Genomic DNA, 14948 nt, shown 5'->3' with positions numbered 1-14948 from the left:
CATGTGCAGTTGAGAAGAAAGTAAATTGGGTGTTTGTTGTGTAAAGTGCTCTCAATACTTCTACAAGATAAAGTTGGTTAACTATATAGTTCTTCTGGATCTTTGTTAAGATTCTTTGGACTTGACCTATCTTTTGGAGAGATTGGTATGTTTAAGTGACTTATTACTATTGTGTTGTTGTCTATTTCTTTCTTCAAGTTGGTTGTAAGTTATTTTATGTATTTTGCAGGTCTGTCATTAGGTGCATATAGGATACATCCCTGGTCTATACCATTCCTGATTTTGAACCATGCAGTGTCTCCTTGCTCTGTTCTGATGACTGCCTCCTGGTCCAAATATCAGTTTCACAGAAGTACAATCAAGTGTTCTGGGATTCCCATTCTTCTCAGAGTCAGCCAGAGTTTGTTGTGATTGACACAGTCAAATGTCTTTGCATAGTCTGATGAAACGCAGATACGTGTTCCTCTGGGACTTTCTGTTTTCAGCCAAGATCCATCTAACATTAGCTATTATAGCCCTATACGTACGGTCTCTTCTAAACCTAGACTGCACATTGAGCAGTTCTTTGTTGATGTACTGTCCCAGTAATTTTTGGATCATTTTCAGCAGAAGCTTGCTTTCATGAGATATTAATGATATTATTCAATCGTGTCTGCATATTGTTGGGTCAATTTTCTTTGGAATGGAAGCAAATATAGATCTCTTCCAGTCAGTTGGCAAGGTGGTTGTCCTTCAGATCTCTTGGAACATCCAGGGCGGCATCTGTTTGTTGAAATATGTCAATTGGTATGCCATCAATTCCTGGAGCCTTGTTTTTTGCCAATTCTTTCAGAACATCGTGAATGTCTTCTCCCATCACCACAGGCTCTTGCTTATGTTTCATGAAATTCTGTGTCATCCAACTTCTTTTGGTACAGTGACTCTGTATACTCTTTTCATCTTCTTTTAATGCTTCTTGGATCATTTAATATGCTTCCCAAAGAATCGTTAAGTATTACAACTCGTGGCTTTCATTTGTATTTCAATTATTCCAGCTTAAGAAATGCTGGGCACGTTTGGCCTTTTGATTTTCTGACTCCAGCTCTTTGCACATTTCATTGTAATACTTTACTGTCTTCTCAATCTGTCCTTTGAAATCTTCTGTTCAGCTCCTTAATTTCTTTCCTTTGCTTTGGCTTCTCAGCACTTTAGTGTATTATTTAGAGTTTTGTGTGACATCCATCTTGGTCTTTTCTCCATCCTCTGTTTTTGTAATGACCTTTCACATTCTTCATGGATGATATCCTTGATATCCTCCAATAGCTTCTTTGGTCGTTATGAGTGTTCAAGGCCTCAAACCTGTTCCTGAGAGGGTTTTGAAATTCAAGTGGGATAGACTTAAAGTCCAATTTTGGTTCCTGTGGATTTGATTTCATTTTCTTCAATTTCATCTTTAACTTGCATATGAATAGCTGATGATCTGTTCCACAGTCAGCACCTGGTATAGTTTTCACAGCTGATATTGAGCTTCTCCAGTGATTCTGTCCATAAATGTAATAGATTTGATTCCTATGCATAACGTCAGGTGAAATCCATGTGTATAGCCCATGTTTGTGTTTCTTATAGAAAATATTTGCAATGAATAAATCATTGAATGTGTAGAATTCTATCATTCTATCTCCAGCTTTATTTCTGTCAGTATGTTCATATTTTCAAACTACTGATCATTCTTCCCTGTTCCCAAATTTTACATTATAGTCACCCATTATTATTAATGCATCTTGATTATTAATGCATGTTTTATTGATTTCAGACTGCAAAATTTGGTAGAAATCTTCTATTTCTGGGTGTTTGGGCTTATAAGAAAGAATATCAGGATTAGAGGAAGACTTGCTGGAACTGAGGAGGACCTGAAGCACTTGCTGCAGAAGGTCAAAGACTACAGTCTTCAATATGGATGGAAGCTCAACATCAAGAAAACATTCTCACCACTAGACTGAATTGCAGAATTATGATAGATGTTGATGTGATTGAGATTGTTAATACATTCAGTTTGCTTGGCTCCACAATCAACACTCTGGGTACCAGTAGCCAGGAATTGCATTGGGAAAGTCAACCATCAGGGACCTCTCTAGAGTACTCAAGAGCAACAGTGTCAGTCTGCAGACTAAGGTGCACCAAATCCAGGCCATAGTCTTTGCAATTGCTTGCTATGCATCAGAGAGCTGGATAATGACTAGGGATGATAGAAAGTAAATCAATGCCTTTGAGATGTGGTGTTGTTGAAGAGTATTGGATATACCATGGAATGTTAGAAGAAATAAGTTCATTCTAGAGAGGGTGAAGCCAGGCTACTTCTTGGAGGCAAGGATTCTGAGGTTTCATCTGACATACTTTGATCGTGTTGCAAGGATGGACATTCCTTAGAGAAGGATATCATGCTTGAAAGGGTGGAGGGACAGAGAAAGAGAGGAAGACATTCAATGAGATGGGTTGATTTAGTGACTGGAGTAATAAGGGTAGGTGTGTAGGTATGTTGAAGACAGTAAAGTTGACACAGGATAGAGCATCTTTCAGGGCCATTGTGCATAGAGTCACATAACAATAACAACAACAACAACAACAATATAATTGGGTGTTATATAAGGATATGTCTCTTGATTTATTGTGCTTTTCATCATTATATCATGTTCTTCTTTATCTCTGATAGTGGGTTTTATTCTGAAATCTATTTTATCAGAGATTAGTATTGCCACTCCAGCTTTCTTATAATGTTATCTTACTGGTATATTTTTTTCCATCCTCTTATTTTTAGTCTACCTTTCTCCTCATTTCGTAAGTGTTTCTCTTGTTCTCTCCTAGGCAACATATTGATGGACTTTGGCTTTTTTATGCATTTTGCTACTCTTTTTATCTTAATTGGTGCATTTAAGCCATTCTCATTTGGTGTGATTGATAGACCTGTGATTATTGATAGGCCTCTTATTGATTGCATTTTGTTGTATTTCTTTTTCTATTTTTGCTGTTACTTTGGTCCATCCATTCTCTGCTGTCTCTGTGTGAAGTTCTTCTCTTAATATTTCTTGTATATTTGCTCTTGTTTTTACAGATTCTTTTAAGTTCCTGCTTTTCTGTAAATGACCCTGATTGTCCTTTATGTCTAATGAATAAGAGTATAAGATCATTGACTGGCAATTGTTTTCTTTCATCCTTCTGTATATGTCATCGTATTGTCTTTTTTCTACATGGTTTCTGCTGAGAAGCTAGCGCTTAATCTAATTGTCTATCCTTTTATGTGACTCTTCGTTTTTTTCATCCTGTTTTTATTCTGTCATTGTCTTATATTTCGAATAGTTTGACGCTGATATAGCTTTATGTTTTTCTTTTGGAGGTCTAGACTGTTTGGTATTCACTGAATGTATATGATGTATATTTCCCTGTTTTTCATGATACCTGCAAAGTTTTCCTCTAGTACTTTTCTCACAATTTTCTCCATGCTTTTTTTTATTTACACTCTTGTTCATACATATGTGATCCCACATGAATCTAATTTTTCCTCCATTTTCCTTCTGTCTTCTCACTGTTTTTTCTTATTGTCAGTCTTATTGAGATTTTTGTCTTCTATGCCACTGAATCTCTTTTCTATCTCTTCTATTCTGCTTTTTTGTGCCTCCAACATGTTGAGAATTTTGGCTATTTGGACCTTGATCTTCTAGATTTTATTTACGTGTATTTCTGTTGTTTCTAGTACCACATTATTTGTATCTTATGATGTTTTAATTTCTTGTTGCTCTTTATTTATTGTTTCAACTCTTGCTTCCAACATTTGTAATAACTCCATTGCCTGTTCTTAGAACTTCATGTCAGAATATTTCCCCAGCCTTCCTATCTCTGAAGTATTAATTGGGTCCTTGACCTTGTCAATTGTTTTTAGTAAGGCTTGTTTTATTTTTTCATAATGTTTGAACCTACCTGCTACTTCCTTGACTTTCTTAAATGAGTTGGATTAGGAAGTGCTGTTTCTCCTCTAAGCAGACAAAGCCTCTGAGGGGAGCTAGGAAAGTCCCAAGAATACTCCTTAGGACCACTTCATCATAAAATTTCAGAGGTCAGTGTTTGTGGTATACCTGTATCATGTCCTGAAGCTGGGTGATAAGGACCACTTCCACCTTAGCAAACAGAGATTATTAGGGGAGCTGGGAGCATCCCAGGAACGCTGCTTGGGACCTTTCTTTCCCCATGTAGTCTTATTGGGTTCTTTTTGTGTACCTGTGTCCTCTTCTGAGGCTGAGTATAGCCTGCCCAAAGTCTCCTCTGGCATTAAAGCAAATAGGAAGACTTATCTAGGGAGCATACTGTTCTAGCTGAGCTCAGGGCAGCCTAAACCACCCAAAGTTCTCTCCTGTCCTGGGGCAGGTGAGAAAACTTAGCATGGCTTGGAAATTCACTGCTCCAGGGAAGAAGACAACACCTCCAGCCTGAAATAATCTCTGGTCCTGTAACTGGTGGGAAGATTCTACTGGGTTAGGGAACTCAACAACCCAGGGTAGGAGAGGGTATAAACAAACAAATAAACAAAAGACAAAAAAACAAAACTGCCTTAAGTTTTTGCTTGTTCTGAGTCTTCCAGGAAGATTCAACTTGCAAGTGAGCTCACTACTCCAGCAAAGTGGAGGATATCTCACCCTACCTGAAGTTTTCTAGTGAGCTCACAGCTCCAGCAAAGGGGAGGATAGCTCACCCTACCTGAAGTTCTCTTTGGTCCTTTGGCTGGCAGGAAAACTGACACCAGCCGCAAAGTTCACTGTTTTGGGGGAGAGGAGAGCAACTTGCCCTGCTTGAAAATTTTTCTAGTCTTAAGGCTTGCCTGAAGTCCTCTTTGGTCCTGGGGCTTGATTGGCTCTGAAGCTTACTGCTTCAGGGGAAAGGAGGACAACTCCCCCTGCCTGAAGTGCTTTCTGGTGCTGAGGCCTTCCTGAAGTCTTCTCTGGTCCTGGAGAAAGACAGAAGACTAACCATGGTTGGGGAGGTCATTGCTTCAGGAGAGGGAAGGGTGCAACTCACTCTGCCTGAAGCCTTCTCTTGCTCAGGGGCTGCCATGAAGAATCCCTTTGGCTTGGGGGCTCACTGCTCCACGGGAGGAGAAGGCAAAAATCATTCTGCCGAAAATTCTATCTAAATAATTAACTCTTGATGTTTGAAGATTCATATGGGGGGAAAAACCAAACCTGTGTTTTGCAATAAATTCCCCCTTCCTATCCCTTCCTATTTATAAATATGTCATACATTCAATAAGAGGCAACATTTGAAAATAAAAATAATTAAAACATGTACATTTCTAACATTCAGAGATGACTACATTTTCACAATTTTCCCGTGATTTATATGCAGTTGGATCAAGCAGAATTCTCTTCATTGTATTTTTATTAGGGAAAATGTCAAACATATATTAATATAGAAAGAACACCCCTCACTCCTCATGGAAGCAAATTCCCATGCATCACACAAATTCTAACTTACATTTATCAATATTCATCTCTTGGCCTTCCCCTGTGTGGAGAAATTTCCGAGCTCAGGAACATGAGCGCTAAGGACGTGCTCTGCTCCAAGTTCTTCTGTCCTATGATATCAAAGATGCCTCTCTTTTCTTGGTTCTTTTTCTTTTATCATGCCAAAGTTAGTAGAGGATGCATACTAAATCCTGAGAGAATTTCCCTTATTTGGGAAAAGTCCTGATAGGAATAAGGATTTTAAATCCAGTTCTTATTTGATCTAGAGTTATTTTATCATTCTTTGGTGACTAATTACAAAACATCCACATTATATCACTACCTGGGTATATTTTATGGGGGATAAAACTCAACCAATGATGTTTGCTTTTATTTTCTTTATAATATCCATAATAATGGGTTGATTGTCTATCATTCTCCAAAGATAACTACTGTGAGTTTTGTTATTTTTTAAAAATCTTTGTATCATTATTAACTCATAGACTTAACTGCATCTGAAGTGTTTTAAACCGTTCCAGTTATTATTCTCATTGATGCTTTAATTTTCCCTTCCTTAATTTGCATCTCTCTTATTATAAGTGAAGCTGAGATCATAGGCTATTTGCATTTTTTATTTTTTAATGTTATGCATATATTCTTTGCCTATTTTTTCTAGAAGTTATTTTTTTCTTTTCTTAGAATATCATTTAATATTAAAAGCTATTAACTTTTTGCTCATGTGGATTTAAAGATTCCTTTATTACAAATCATTCGCTATTATTAGTATAGCACTTATCTGTCAGTTTGTTGTCTTGGGATAACTTATGGGTTGCTGTGATGCTGGAAGTCACACGACTAGTACGTCAAATGCCAGAAGGATCACCTATGGTGGACAGGTTTCAACAGAGCTCCCAGACAAAGACAGACTAGGAAGCAGGATTGGTCATCCATTTCTGAAATAGCTGGCCTCTAAAAGGTTTATGAACAATAGAAGATCTAAGATAGTATAGTTATAGTATTGGAGGTAGAAGCCATATGGGAAGTCAATCAAAATGAAGAGAAACAGCTGAAAACATCCTTTAATAATTGGCACATGGAAGATATGTAGTATGCATGTTGGGAAACTAGAAATTGTCAAAAGATTAATGGAACAAATGAACATTGACATTCTAGGCATTAGTGAGATAAGACAGACTATCATTGACCATTTTAAATTAGATAATCACATAATATACTAGGAATGAAAAACAGAGGTAGAATCCTATTGTATTTATAGTTAAAAAGAATTTCAAGTTCTGTTCTAATGTGCAATGTTGTGTGTGATAGGATAGCATCTATGTACAGACAAGGAAGGCCTGTTATATTTTATTGTGGTTATGTGCTGTAGAGTCACCTGGAACTCTATGCACAATAGCTCTATCCTAAGCCAGTCTTACTGTCTCTGACACACCTACTCTTATTACCCCAGTTACTGTGTAAATCGATCTCATTCATGGTCTCCCTATCTTATGTTGTCCTTCCACCATTCCAAGTATAATAGCCTTCTCCAAGGATTAGTCTTTCTTGGCCATGTGCCCAAAGTATGTAGGACAGAGCTTCAAAATCCTTGCTTTCAGAGAGTAACTTGTCAAACATTCTTCTAGGTCGTTTATCCCTGTTGTGTCCACTTGCCATATGGCGGTAACTTGTGGTTGCTGTGAAGCTGAACGCTGTGACACTGATGTGTTGAATGTGTTACTGGTTACCCATGGCAGACAGTGTTTGTTGGAGCTCCCCGATTAAAACAAGCTTGGAAGCAGGAGTGGCATCCACTTCCATAATAGTTTGCCTCTGGAAACCCTATGAACCTGGAGAGAGGATGAAAGTCACAGAAGTGTTGAGGGTTTTCATTCATAGGGTCACTATAAGTCACCTATCACTTGACGGCACTTAACGACAACAACCATAACCATATGATCAAGAGCCAATGGTTATGAATGAAATCAAGCTTCAGTGATGGCATTAGCAATCAATTAGCAGGAATCAGTAAGATGCCCATTGACATGTTTCAACTAACTTGCAGTCCTGTATGTGCTCACTAGACCATGCCAGGAAATTTAGAATACAGCTACATAGAACTAATTAGATAAGATCCACATTTCTTTCCATTCCCAAGACAGGTGATCCAACAGAATGTGGGAATTACTGAAAATATCGTTGATATCTCATGCAAGCAAAAAATATTGCTTACAATAATCCAAAACAGTACATTGACAGAGAGGGTAGAACAGTATATGGACAGAGAGGTGCCACAAGTTTAGTCTGAGTTTAGAAGAGGCCATAGCACTAGGGATATCATTACTGATGTCAGATGGACCCTATCTGAAAGCTGAGAATACCAGAAGAATGTTTGTTCTTTATTGACAATGCAAAGGCATTTTACTGTGTCAGTCATAACAAATTATAGCTAATATTGAGAAGAATGAGAATCCTAAAATACTTAATTTTGCTGATGCGAAAACTGTACTTAGTTTAAGAGGCAAGTATCTTAACAGAGCAAGGGGACATTGCATAGTTAAAATAATTGAATCTATATGATGCATATCATTAGGAGAGTCTTTTTTTGAGAATCTATTTTGTATAGAGGATCATCATGCTTTACGAAGTGGAGGGTTTGCTAAAGAGTGTAATATTCTCAACCAGATGTATTGGCATAGTAGTGACTTCTGCAGTGGGCCCAAGTATGTCAGAAAGGATGTGGATGGTACAAGATAGGACAGGGTTCAGATCTCCTTTTCATAAGATCACTATAGGTTGTACTATTCTCAATAGCACCTAACAACAAACATCACCTTAAAAATGTGAGTAGAAATGTCAAAAGACATAAGGCATGGGAAAATATGTTTAAAATATTATCACAGCAAAAGATCAATTAATGGCTCAGCAGGAAAGAGTATAATACATGATTGAAAGCTCAATGTCTAGACTCAAACTCTCTATTCTAATCCAATCTCTGCTTCAGCTTCTCCATCTGCAAAATGGAAATTGTAATATTACAAATTCCTTCGTATATTAGAAGAATTTTATGAGACAATATAAAATCACAGTTCTGTCACATTTTAGCTTACTAAATAATAGCTTCTAAGACTCTTGATGATCACTTGTGTCAGTGATGTTATCAGTTGTATGCTTTTATTGACACCTGGGAAATGTATTGATTTCACAGCTCCTTTGGTGTACTCAAAGTATTCATTGGATTTACCTAACATGTTAGCATGTTAGAAGATACGGTCATTCTTTAGATGCCAGCCATTTTTGTTTGCCCCTTCAGTATTATTAAGGAAATGTTATATACTTGTTCATACTTCAATCAATAAATAATGTCATATATGATTCATTTTTGTCAAAGTGTAAATATTGTGAAATCCATACATTATCTATATTGCATTTTCTTTGAAGTTATGAGAAAAATATGGCACTTGGACGGGTATGGTTCATGCTTTCAAAGGCTTGATTTAGTATGGAAGACTTGAACAAATGCTCACGCATATTTCCAATTTTCATCTTTATAAATTCCTTTTTAGTTGAGCTGTTACTATGCTTATTTTATAAGTGATAAATTAAGACCCAATATTCCAATTTAGAACTATTAAATTCATTCTTGATCTCTAGGAGAGCCACTAGAGAGCTCTGGTGTGACATAGCTGTAAGAATCTGCAGTACAATCCCAAAAGTACTTGGTGCAAATCCACCAGCTACTCTGCAGAGAATGAGTCTCCTCCCATTGGTTTTACTGCCTCTAAAAATCTAGTGAAGGGTCAATTCTGAGTCTGTTCTAACTCGACAGCACACACAACAAATAAGCCATCAATGATTCCAGAGATGGAAGATAAACAGTCTCCTTCAGTTAAGATTTATGGTCTTGAAAAGTTGATGGAGAGTTATTATGACTTAGAATGTGCTCAACAGCAGTGAGTTTGAGTTATTCTTTGGAGAGAAGTTACTAATTTTCCCTAGTGCCCTAGTGGTTAAATACTTGGATGCTAATATAAAATTAGGCAGTTTGGACCCCTCAGGGGCTTTTTAGGAGGAAAGATCTGGTGATCTGGTCCTGTAATTATTGCAGCCTTAGAAATCTTTTGGAGCTTTTTCTACTCATCTTCAAGGGTCATGCCAAGCAAGGTCATGTCATCTGCATACCACAGGTTGTTGATGAGTCTTGTTCCTCTCTTGATGCTGCATTCTTCTTCATAGAGTCTTTTATCCATGAAGAGAGTAAAAGGACATTACAAAGACAGAAGAGGAAGAAAAAACAAAAATGGATGTCAGAAGTGTTTGTGAAGGATTGTGACAAAATATGCATATCACTCAATGAATAATACATGTAGAGAAATTGTACACTTGTCTTTAGAGTTAGAATAAAGGGTGTTTCTCAATGGCAAATGTAGAATCAACTCAACAACAACAAGAGGAATTACTCTCCTAATAGAAGACTTTTCCAAATTTCATCTTTGCAGTCCTTAAAGGATGATATGTTCTTCCTTAGATTCTATGTCCTGTATACATATTTTTCATGTCTTTTCTTTCCGCTAGCAAGTACTTTTTCAGAGTATTGTTAAAACAATAACATGATATGTCTACTCACAGGAAAGTGTAGAAGTTATTGTTATTGTTATCATTTGTTGTTAGATGCCATCGAGTTGAGTATGACTCATAGCAATGCTATAAACAACCAATCTGGATCCTGTCCTATCCTGTACCATCTTCACAATCTGATGGAATTGAGAGCCTATTGTTGCAGACATTGTGTTAAGCCACCCAGTTGAGGATCTTCCTATCTTTTTTCCGTCCTTGCATTTTTTTTCTAAGCATGATGTCTCTCTTCAAGGAGTAGCTGCCCCTAACAACATGTTCAGCATATGTGAGTTAAAGCTTTATCATTTTTGCCTCCAAGGAGCCCTCTGACAGCACCTTATTCAATGCATATTTGTTTTTATTTTTGACAGTCAATGAAAAGAGTCAGTACTCTAACACAACAATTCAAAGTCATCAATTCTTCTATCATCTTTATTCATTGTTCAGATCTCAGATACATAGCAAGTGATTGAAGAGACCAGGCCTGACTCAGGCACACCCTATTCTTCAAAATGACATCATTGTTCTTAAGTATTTTGGAGAGGCTCTTGACAGTAGGCTTTCCCATTGCAGTACATCTCCTGCTCACTCAACTGCTGGTATCAAATGTGTTGATTGTGGATCCAAGTAAGATGAAATTGTTGACATTTTCAATCTTTTCTTAATCTACCACAATATTGTGTATTGGCCCAGTGGTAAGGATTTTAGTCTTCTTGATGCTGAGATACAATCCATATTGAAAGCTATAGGCTTTGATCTTCTGCAGCATGTTCCAAGTCCTCCTTACCTATATAAGTAAGGTCATGTCATCCGCATACCACAGGTTGTTGATGAGTCTTGTTCCTCTCTTGATGCTGCATTCTTCTTCATAGAGTCTATTATCCATGAAGAGAGTAAAAGGACATTACAAAGACCGAAGTGGAAAAAAAGACAAAAATGGATGTCAGAAGTGTTTGTGAAGGATTGTGACAAAATATGCATATCACTCAATGAATAATACATGTAGAGAAATTGTACACTTGCCTTTAGAGTTAGAATAAAGGGTGTTTCTCAATGACAAATGTAAATTTTCTAAAGAAAAGGGGGAAGCCTATTTTTCTAAATATCTAAAATAGCAAATGCCAATCTAGAAGGATTGTTACCTAGGTTCATAAGGAAACATGAAGTCTCTATCTTCCTATGCATAGAGCAGTGGTGGCATAGTGCTTAAGTGTTTAGATGTTAATAATGAAAGGTAATGGTTAGAATAAGTGGCTGTCCCATGGAAGAAAGATGTGGTAATCTATACATATTACAACCTTGGAAATCATGAAGAACTCTGTCTTATAAGGTTGCTAAGAATTGGAGTGGATTCAATAGCAACAGGATCTTTCTTTGTGTTTTCACTTGTAGAAGCATATTTTCAAGACCACTACTGTTTACTACCCACAAAGTGCCAGTGTATTACCCAATTCATGATATTTATGAATGTATGCCACAATGCAGCAAAGATCAACAATTAGCCCAGGTGCCAGAAAATGTCCTAAAATTCCATTATAAGGTGCAGTGGATTTTCTTCTAGAATCCTTTTGCTTTCACCTTTCAATTTAAAAGATAATGCAGGCAGGAAAATAGCATTAGCAAAGTATCAAGTGTCTAAAGGTCTCTAAATTTCCTCTATAATCCTTAAAACCCAGAAGCCCAGCTTTTCTTTTCCTATTCACTTGCAGTTTGATTGACATCCAGACTAGGAATAAACAGAGCAAAATCTCCAATGTTGAGCCAGAAAGTGATGATCCCAGTTATAGCTGGACACTTACACTTTCCAATGTATGTTAACATTTATAGGTACAGCATTGTTGCAGTAATATCAACTGGTTGGAAGTGTAATTAATATTTTAGAAGGTGAGACCCAGTGGCACTGATGACTCAGTCCTGTGTTCACTATCTTTGCTGCTCAGGAGACAGCTGCTCTAATGCATGGTGACCTCCTTTGTGCCTTTGGCACACATATGCCCTCCTCGGTCTTAAACTTTTGCTATCCTTAGCAGAGTCTGAACTGGATCAGTTTTTACATTTATAAAGTTAAGGAAATTGAGTTCCTCCTTTGGAATTCATAGTGAGGCCCATAAGAGTATTAAAACTCATTTTAACCAGCAATAAAATCTAAGGGGGGAAATCAACTATGTTATTTACTACCCAAAGTTGGTGCCTCTTTGGTAGTTCAAATCCACCAACCATTCTGTGGGGAAAAGACCGACAATTCCTCTTGTGTAATTTATAGCCTCGGAAAACTCACTGCAAAGTCCGTCAGATATGAGTAAGATGAGTAAGTTCTAACTCAATGGCAATGAGTTCAGTTGAGTTAAAAACATAGCCTTATCTATTGTACAGTAGAAACATTATGGGATAGAATGGCTCTATAAGGATTTCCTGGCTATGATCTTCATGGAAGCAGATCATCAAGCCTTTCTTTTGCAATAACACAGAATTGGTTGGGACTACCACTGTTTAGATTTGGTTAGCCATTGAATATGAACCATTTACACCTACTAGAAACTTTGAAGAAGTTAAGCAACACTATTATGCTTTTATGTCAGTTCCAACTTTGAATCCTGTCTCTTTTCTTTCTTTCTAATTATGCGATTGAAAGCAACTAAGTCTCAATTTCTTTATAGGTAAATGTAGGATATTATACATACAGTAGAACATCGCTACCAACATCATTGTTATGTGTAGCTATACAAGGCAAAAAACGTGTATGTATTGGGATAAATAGCATCACCATTGTAAGCGGCTATACCAGTGCATTTCCAGTTCTCCAGAAAACCAACTCTGTTACTCTAGCTAAAATAACAACACAAACACCAATGATCTTCAAGTCAGTTTCAATTCCTCACTACCTTCCATTTAATTTCTGAGGCTGTATATCATAATGGGACAGATTGGTCCCTACAAGGCAATTTATAAATTTGAACTATTGACCTTTAAACATGTAACATTCATAGTATATTTTCCCCTTAGCGTAATTCTATTCAGAAATTTCTGGTGATACTTTGGTCAAATAATTTGGCTGCGAATAAAAATGTTGTCAGTTTCTCATCAGCTGCTCCTCAAAAGAAAGATGATTTTGTAAAATATTTATAGTTTTGGCAATCCTATGAGCATTTTTATACTGCCTTAGAGGGTCATTATGGGTAATAATTGACTCATTGACAGTGGGTTTCTTTGTTTGTTTTACTTGGGATAGAGAACTCTGGTTGGGGAGAGGTTATGTGCTTAGCTGATAACCAAAAGGTTAGCAGTTCAAAACCAGAAGCCATTCTATGAAAGAAAGAGGTGACAGTCTGCTTCATACCATCTCAGCCTAGTAGCAGTGGCAAAGTTTAGCTGGGCAGCAAACAATAAATGTTGGAGAGGCTGTGAAGAGGTAGGAACTTTCATACACTGTTGGTAGGATTATAAATGGTACAACCAATATGGAAAACAGTTTGACATTTCCTCAAAAAGCCGAATATATAAACTTCATATGACCCGTCTATTCCACTACTAGGAATATACCCCAAGGTAATTCGAACTGAGAGACAAATGGAGATTTCTACACCAATGTCCATGACAGTGTTATTCACTATCACAAGAAAATGGAAACAGTCCAAATATCCAGCCACAAGTCGTCTACGACTTGATAGCACCTAACAACAACAACAACATCATCATGAAAGTGTGCTCTGTTGTACATAGGGTTTTCAAAGGTCTGCTATTTTGGAAGTAGATGGCCAATCCTTCTTCCTAGACTGTCTTAATTTGATTGCTCCAATTTAGAACATTATCTGACAGACAAGCATTTCATAGAGAAGAATAGATTAAAGATATTTTCCAGTAGTAGAAAAACTCAATAGATTCCGTGTTGTCCCCACCTTTGCCAGGTGTGTTTTGAGCCACCTCTTTCCTTGCTCCACCAGCATTACATCTACTCCCACCTAATCCATTCAACATCAATCTCCCCTACCCAGCCCTTGATGTGATGCCCTATATGTCAATCTTTCTGACTTCTGTGATTCCTCATACCTCAAGGTGCTGCCATTTTCTTCCTCTGTGGGAAGTGTCTCTTGACTTCAGGAATTTTTAACTTCTCTAGGATTGATTTCTTGTGCCTTAAGGCATCTTCTCCTCCTTTTATGCTGCAAGAGTTTCCCCGGGGAGGCTGACGAATCCTAGATTTGGTATATAATGTTGTCTTCCCGGCCGGAGGACCCCAAGACTTGAAGATGGGCTTGACCTGTGGGCTTCTGGGAGACATAGTCATTTGTACCTATGTGGTATGGAGTCTGCTGAGACACCTTTTGCCACACGCATTGTGGAAAGAACCACTGGAGAAGCTCAATATCAGCTGTGAAAACTAGGCCAGGTGCTGACTGTGGAACATATCACCAACTACTCATATGCGAGTTCAGGCTGAAGCTGAGGAAAATTAAATCAAGTCCACAAGAACCAAAATTTGACCTTGAGAGTATGCCAGATGAATTTCAAAACCATCTCAGAAACAAGTTTGAGGCCTTGGACATTAGTGAACGGAGACTGGATGAGTTGAAGGAGGATATTAAGAATATCATCCAGGAAGAATGCAAAAGGTCACTACAAAAACAGAGGGGGGAGAAAAGATCAAGGTCTATGTCAGAAGAAACTCTAAATATCACACTGGAGCACTGAGAAGCCAAAGCAAAGGGAAGAAATCAAGATATTAAGGAGTTGAACAGAAGATTCCAAAGGCAGCACAGGAAGACAAAGTAAACTATTACAATGAAATGTGCAAGGAGCTGGAGTCAGAAAATCAAAAAGGCCAAACTCGCTCAGCATTTCTTTTTTCTTTTTTTTAACATTTCATAT

Source organism: Elephantulus edwardii, unplaced genomic scaffold (assembly GCF_000299155.1).
Source record: "Elephantulus edwardii isolate Elephantulus edwardi_28Jun2011 unplaced genomic scaffold, EleEdw1.0 scaffold00149, whole genome shotgun sequence".
Classification (NCBI taxonomy): Eukaryota; Metazoa; Chordata; class Mammalia; order Macroscelidea; family Macroscelididae; genus Elephantulus; species Elephantulus edwardii.
The sequence above is the reverse complement of the archived record's forward strand: the minus strand, read 5'-3'. Positions refer to the sequence as shown.